At 45.5% G+C, this 7,837-nt stretch overlaps 1 pseudogene; it reads right to left on the reverse strand.

Annotated features, from left to right (window-relative positions):
* Nucleotides 1-709: 709 nt before the first annotated feature.
* LOC100732550 (aldo-keto reductase family 1 member B10-like) lies at nt 710-7,563 on the reverse strand (annotated as a pseudogene).
* Between the last annotated feature and the right edge of the window lie 274 nt (nt 7,564-7,837).

Here is a 7,837-nt window from a genome sequence, read left to right on the forward strand (position 1 = left end):
TCAGACATCAAAGTAGCCACAGCAGTGCAATTTCTCTTCCTGCAAAATGAAAATTGTGCATATTTAATGTGTTCGGTATGAAATTTTGATATACAAAGATTTACCATAATCAATATAGTCAACAATTTTTGTCACCTCATAATGCTGTCATTTTGGAGGTGTGTGATGATGTAATCTTAGATCTACTCTGCTAGCAAATTTTAGTATATGACAGATTTTTGTTAACTATAATTAGAAAACAACATAGTTACCACCTTTTTTCCTAATAGAGTTTGAGTTCTTTATATTTCACATATAAATGAGACCATATGTTACGTGGCTTTCTGTGTCTGGCTTACATCATTTAACACAGTGTCCTCTGTCTCTACCATGCTGTCACAAATGGCTAGATTGGTTTCCTATTTTTTACTAGTACTATATTTTTATTATTTGTATCATTGTAGGCTCAATGCTATCCAGATTCCTGGCATTGACAGACATTTGGACAGTTCAAAGAAGTGAAAAGTGTTTTCATTAGCTTGAGTCATATTTTCAGTGATGTCTGCTCCTAAAGGATCTAAATACTGCAACATTGCCTAGAGTTTTCTGACAGGAAGCCCAGATGCAGTACGAGTTCAGAAAAGTTTGACTCAAACAGGACTCACAGGGAGTGAATTCCACATGGTGAAGAGACAACATTCATCTGGTAACCTCATCACAGGATTCAGCTTCAGTATTTGGCATCTAAAGGATATTCCTCCAAACCAGATGGCACAGGTACAATACACAATCTCCAGTGTCTACTGAAGGTGAGGATAATCACCATCTCCTCATCACTCAACTTGAAGGCAAAGACCTGAACAATGCACATTGGTGTCATAGACTTAGATCATCACCACATTCCTCTGGATATGGAACCAGATAAGAAATTAGTGCTGGGAATTTTTTTTGCTATTCTTAGCAATTTCCTTAATGTTAGGATCTTCCAATAGTGAAGGGTCCTCTGGTTTGGCCCAAGGTTTATCTGGAGAGACTAACGGGACGTAGGTGATGACAGTGATGCCCTTGGAGTGGCAGTACTGGGTCAGTTTCTCTTGGGTGAGGAATAAGTGACAATGGACCTGGTTAGTCACTGCTTTTTTATTTCAGTCCAGGGTTGTTCAAGAGTTTTTTGATTTCTCTGAAAGTTAGAGATGCCAAGTGCATTCACAACTCCTACTCCACCAGCTCCTCTGTGATCTCCCAGGCAGCCAAGAATGTGACTTTACTGGAGAGGATATTGCCTTTATGGTCTCTAGGGCTCAAGTCCTTCCCAGCCTGAGGTCTCTGTGGAAAGTGAGGAAGATGAATATCCAGCTATTGACCTAGTTATTGTCCCTCTAAATATACTCTCAAAAGAGATAAAGACATCATACCGTAGTAATGTACGCATACCCATGTTTATAGCAGGACAGTTCATAATAGCTAAATCTTGGAAACATCCCACATATCTATCAACAGATTAATCAATAAAAAATGTAGTATTTATATACAGTGAAATACTACTGTGCTGTAAAGTATGATAAATTTGAGTTATTTTTGGAAAACACACATACTTTGAGGCTATAATGTTAAGTGAAGTATATCAGATATGCAAGTTTAAATGTGTGGTTGCTGTTATGTGAAAACTTAGTATGTAAATAACAAAATTGAAGACAGTGGGTAAAAAGAGTGTGGAGAGGGTTATTGTAATCTATCATGGACAATGTATTTGAAAATGTACCTTGATTGTTATAATTGTCTTATGTGTTTTATATTTTTTTGCCTATTAGTCTGTCCATTAATATATATTTTATGATAATTTTTTTGTCTTTTTCTATTTTATCGGTACTGGAGATCGATTTCACGACTGCTTGCTTGCAAGGCAGGCGCTTATGCTGCTGAGCTAAATCCCCAGCCCCATTTTATGATAATTTTATAGGGACTTATAAATAAACAAAGCTGATACTGGCAAAAACGGGGTAGAGAGGAAGGGGTACAAATAAAAAAACTAGATTCCAGGTCATCAGGCTTAGATCCTTGAGGGTCTTCAGCAGCCTTCGCACGAAGAATGCAGTCCACAACTTGCTAACCATGAAGAACCCCTCTGACTTCACAACCTATTCTTAGATCTTCTCTGGGATGGCTTCTTCTACCTCATCCTCATTCTGATAAATGCACCCACAGTCGATGTGATGATATCCTGAATTGACAGCCACCACTAAGTCTCCCTGACTTTGCCAGGGGGAGACATCAGTTACCCAGGCCCACAGTGGGCATCTTGGCTTTGGTACTGAGCTCTGTGATTCTAATTTCTGCTGCTTTGGCTATATATCTGGTATGATGGTTCTGGACTTTTTGTTTTTTATTGTTTTGCACTGTTGAGATCAAACCCAGGGCCTTGCACATGCTAGATGAGCTGGTGAGGTCGAGCTTGCAGAGGTTCTGCACATGAGACATCAGTTTAGGTTGCAGCTCGCTGGAGGAGAAAAGCCCACCAACTGTCCATGTTCCTTCCATGAGACAGCTCTGTCCACCAGCCCATCCGAGGAAGTCTTCCCAGACTGCATCCACCCACTGACTTGCTGAGTGCCCCCGTGCCACAAGCACACCTGGAGGCTGTCTCTCTACAACCGCACCTGCAAGCTCTCTCTCTCATAGCACAGTCCTTCTCATGCTTACTCTGTGGCTCCGTGGGCTTGGGATGCTACTTGACCCACAAGTGTCTGCCTCTTCCTGCTGGAATGTCACCTTCATGAAGCAAGGGAGTGTTGTCTACTCTGGCATGTGCTCCATAAACATCTGAGAAGTAGAAGAAAATAGGAGTGTGTCCTAGCTAGCCTTCCCTCAGCTTTTCTTGGCTCATTTCTCTACCCAGTTCCCTGGGTGTCTTCTGGGTTCCTCTTCTCTGGGCTGTGCATCCCTAACTAGGGTGATCAGGAGACTGTCCCATCTGCGGTACTGTGGAAACTATCTACTCAGATGTCTAGGTTGACTGTATAGCCCTCAACTAGAATACAAGCCCAAGAGGACATCAGTTACTTCTACTTGGTTATTGGATCACAGTCAGTATGTAGATAAGTGTCTGTACATAGTGTGGTTTCATGCATGGTCCTGGAAGAATGGAACCCACCAGCTCCTGCCATGATATGTGTGTGGGCATGGGCCCTCAGCCAGCCTGCTTTTCATATACCCAAAAGCTTATAGAGTGACTCTTCAATCACCTTTATAATGAAGAGAAGAGCTTCTCTAAAATGCAATGGTCAATGAGAGGGAGACAAAGCTTCCCTGTGGTGAAGGAAAATCATCAGAATAAGCTGCAGGTCTTCCACAGGGCCAGTGCCAGGGCCAGCACTTGCTTTGGAAAACCCACTTGCACCTACAGTGATTCGATGAGCTGGGCCTTCAAGTACCATATTGCTCAGAGGTGCAAACAGAGGCTGAACGAGGTACAGGGACATGGGAGCAGTAGGTAGGTGGCTGAGTTGCACTGTATTGCAGAAGGCACAACTCACCTTCCCATCATCAGGGCCTGTCAGGTGGAAATGTACCCCCTGGAGGTGCTCAGGACAGAGGGGCTACAGAAAGGCTGATTGCCCAGGAAAGCTGTGTGACCTGACTGCTTGCTCATAGCAAATGCGTTCACCAGACTTTTGCATGGCACACAGCTGAGTGATTTCCAATCTGTGGCCCACCAGAGGGGAGACATGAAATCACTGCCAAATATAGTTGCAGGGTAAAGCTTAGAGAAAACTACAGAATTCTTAGTGGTGTGTGCTTCAGGGGGCACGGGAGAGCCCGAGCATAAAAGTGATTCTCTCAGTTAAATTTCTAAAGGGAAAGCTTGGAAAAATTAGCATTTTCAGGCCATGTTGTTTGTCAAGTACAGGTGGTGTTGTAATTCCCTGCATTAAGAGCATCAGTCCATGTGTCCCGAGACAACATCCCCCTGTACAGAGGAGAAAACCCTCGTGCTGGGTGGAGGCGTGTGTACCTCAGGATATACAAAATTTCCCTGGGTGCCACTGAAATGGCCCAAGGACAAGCCAAGTCGAGGTCTCCTCGCATAAAAAGCTGAATAACTGTGGTCGTCACTCCCCTTCTGGAATGTAGTACAGCCCAGAGAGGTTCTGGTTCCTGACCTGTAGGACCCAAGATACTGATCTGTGCAGATGTTGTAACATCTGTTGTCAGAGAAATGCACAGAATAACAAGAGATCTTGATATTTTCAGTGAACACAGCTCTGGTCAAAGGATGATGTATAAGAGCTGGAGAAAGACTGAACCACAGTTAGGTCAATGCTACACAGCCCCTTGGGTACAAGTGCTAACATAATGAGAAATGGTCACGTGCAAATTATCACAAGATGTGACGTAATGATGCCAATGTCCCTTCTTTGATGCTGCTGCCAAAAGTTGGATGGTGACCTTGCACCTGGCCAAGGTGGGGGCTGGGAAAGAGGATGTGGGTAGGGAAGAACACAGAGCCCAGATTCCTTTGGGTGCAGGACCATGGTCTCACCTAGCCCAGGAATGAGGTGTTGAGGGTGATGTCTGGGTTTCTGGGGCTTTTTGGTTCTATCTAAATCTTGAAAGAGTCCCCTCCATTCATTCCCTTGCCCAATGGCAGAGCTGGCTTCCTCTGATATTTTGGAATCATGGTATCTTGCACATAGGCAAATGGCATAAAGGACACAAGTAACAAGACCCAGTTCAGCATCCTATGTGTATCTCTGTGTGGACAGTGCGCATCAGCTCCACAGGAAGCCTCAGGCTCTGTCCACCCATCCTTTAGCTTGTTTATGCCCCAGGTGACAATTTGCTTCCTAGATCCCACATACACCTGTGTCACAGCACTGTATTCTGGGAGGATAGGAGAGGACTCTGGGTACCAGGGATTAACACTGGGCACAGGACTTCCCTACCTGCCAGTTCTCTCCTGGGTATGAATATGACTGGACACTGGGCTCACAAAATCCCAGCACCAGCTCCTGTCTAGGGTGAATGTCCCTCGTGGCTGTATTCTCTCACACTCAGAAGGGCTGAAGTTGTACAAGGGGACTCAGGGTGGCTGGGCATGTGCTGGACACGTGCTGGATTTCTGGTGTCTCTAGGTAGTTGGTGGGCAGGTACTTTAGGAAGATCTCTTTGGTGCTTCCTTGGTGCTTTGGGCACCTCCAGGCCAGTCCTGGGACTACACCCAGGGACTCCATGCTGTCTTTGGTCACCTGGTAGCAAGAAGCCTTGGTATCTTTGGGCACTTGAAGGCCAGACCAAGAAAGACCTATCCTGGGCTCCTTGTGGTCTTTGCTGCATGGTGGTCAGGCACGGGAAGATGTCCCCTGTACTCTTTTGTACATTTGGTTGCCTGGTAGCAGACTCTGAGAAGACCACCCTAGGACTCCTTCGTGGCTCTGGGTGCCTCAAAGTCAGGCCAGGGAAGATCTTTCCTGGGCTCCTCAGTGATGCTGCATGTTTCATGGCTAGGCTTGAAAACCTCCCTGGAATGATTTCCCCTGAGACCCTTGATTTTTTTGTGGGTGCTTCATACCAAGGCCTGGGAAGAACTTCCTGGGAGAACTTCCCCTGGACTCCTTGGTTTTCATGGATACCTCATGATCAGGCCCAGGAAGACCTCCCCTGGGAAGACCTCCCCTGGACTGCTTGGTGTCTGTGGGTGCCTTAAGGCCAGGGCTCTGGGAAGACTTCCTCTAGGAAAGTTTTCCCTAGATTCCTTGTTTTTTATGAGTGCCTCAAGGTCAGATCTTGAAAAATCTCCGATGGGAATCTCCCCTGGAATCCTTATGTTTGTGGGTCCAGGGGCAGGCCTGGGATGCATACCTCTGCGAAAACCTGCCCTGGCCTCTTGGGGTCTTTGGGTTCCTGATGGCCAGGCCTGGGGAGACCTTCCCAAAGCTACTTGGTGCCTTTGAGTATCTGATGGATGGGTGTGGTGAAACTTACTCTGGGCCCCTTTAGTAGGTGAGCATGGATGGCCCACCTGAGAACCATTATCAGCATAATAAAGAGACCTGGAGAGGAAGAGTAGTGTTGTAGGTTCTCTTGTGTTTTTGTTTGGTGCTGTTGGTTCTCTTGGAGGAGCTCGTCATGCTGGCTTCCTTGATATGAATTCAGCCATTATCATCGGAGGAGTTCAGGACCTTGTCGCTGACAGTGGCTATGGTTCAATTTGGGGGAGTTCTAGTCCTTACTTTGAGCATCACTTCTTGGGTCTAGAGAAGATGTGTGCTCTTTAATCTCCAGGAGAAGCTTGACAACTACCTTCCTGATATGTACTAGACTGTTCTCATTGTCCCAAGATCTAGGGACCTCACTGTCACTGAGGATGGCTGTGTTACTTTTCAGGGGAGCCCTGGTTCTTATTTTGAGCTTGTTGCTTCTTGGCTCCACTGCAGAGCCCTCAACCTACCGGCACAGATCCTTCAACTGACTGGCATAGATTCTTTAGCTTCTGCTATTGACCTTTGGCCCTTCCCAGTGCAGATCCATGAAACAGACTTGCGTGAGTCATTGTTATGGAATCTGAGCCTCCAGTTGGATTCATGGGAGGCATTGTCATGGGCTCTAGGTCTTTAGCTGGAGTCATTCAGGACACTGCTGTGGGATCCAGGCCCTCAACTACATTTTCTATGTCTTTAGTGTTGTGGACAGATTTCTTGCATTTGTATTTAACTCTAGGAGACCATCATAAAACATCATAAATTCTGTGTCCTGTACATAATTGTTCTCCTTGCAACCCTTAATTACAAGAGGTGCTTTAGTTTTTCTCTATACACAACTGGTTGCTGGGCCCGAGGAGACTTGACTTGGGCTCCCGGTGGTTGTGAATATATAGCAGCTGGGTCTTTGGAAACCTGCCCTGGGTTCCTTGGGGTCTTTCCAAATCTGCAAGCTTGGACTCGGGAGACCTGCGCAGGGCTCCTCAGTCACTGAGCATATGGTGTCCACGCTTGGTGACATCTGCCCTGGGTTGTCTGTGACAGTTGGGCAGCTCCCGAGGCATCTAGATGGAGCCACCTATCTTTTTGGTCATTCAAAGATGCTCTTCCTGGCTGGGGTCCTGAGGTTGCAGCCTTGCAAAGTGAGGAAGCAGTTAAGCATGTTAGCTGTTGACTCTCTCTGGCCAAATGAGCTCAAGGGGAAGTTGTCACTAGATTACGATACTTTAACAAGAGTTCCAAGTTCTCTTTGGGACTGTTGGCGAGGCAGTCAAGGCATGTCTTCTCCAAAAGTCGGGTCTTCACCTCATAAGAAAACCCTATGGTTGGACCAGGGATGGGATATAGCTCAGGTGTCTGTTTCTTTACAGTGAGATAAATCTGTGACTTTATTTTTTTAGTTCTATGGTCATTTTATTTCACTGTATATTTTCCCCTCAAAATTGTATTTACTAAATACACTTTGCGTTAGACTTACCCTGTACTTCCACAAAGCGATTATTTAGATCTATCAATTACAAAAATAAGGATGCAATAGGCATTTAATTCAGTGGCAACTGTAATAATAGTGCTTAAGATACTCACCAAACAGGTTCTCAGATACCATCTCCCTAGTTTTACAGAAACTCCCAACCCACAAACACCAACTTTCAGCCCTTTAATAATCAATCCACGTTTTATGCAGGTTATGTATCAGTTCAGGAAAGGTTGCCCAGACAACTTCTGCCCAGAGCATAGCAGCCCAGCCCAAACCTTGAACAAAAAAGAGAGAGAGAGAAAGAAGTCATTGAGTAACCCTTCATCAGTGCTGACCTTGTTACTCAATGTTTGCATCAGATTTTGGAGAACTTGGAACAACAGGTGGGGGTCGAGTTGGCCTG

Source organism: Cavia porcellus, unplaced genomic scaffold (assembly GCF_034190915.1).
Source record: "Cavia porcellus strain 051 isolate PalLab524CR breed Dunkin Hartley unplaced genomic scaffold, mCavPor4.1 scaffold_32, whole genome shotgun sequence".
Classification (NCBI taxonomy): domain Eukaryota; kingdom Metazoa; phylum Chordata; class Mammalia; order Rodentia; family Caviidae; genus Cavia; species Cavia porcellus.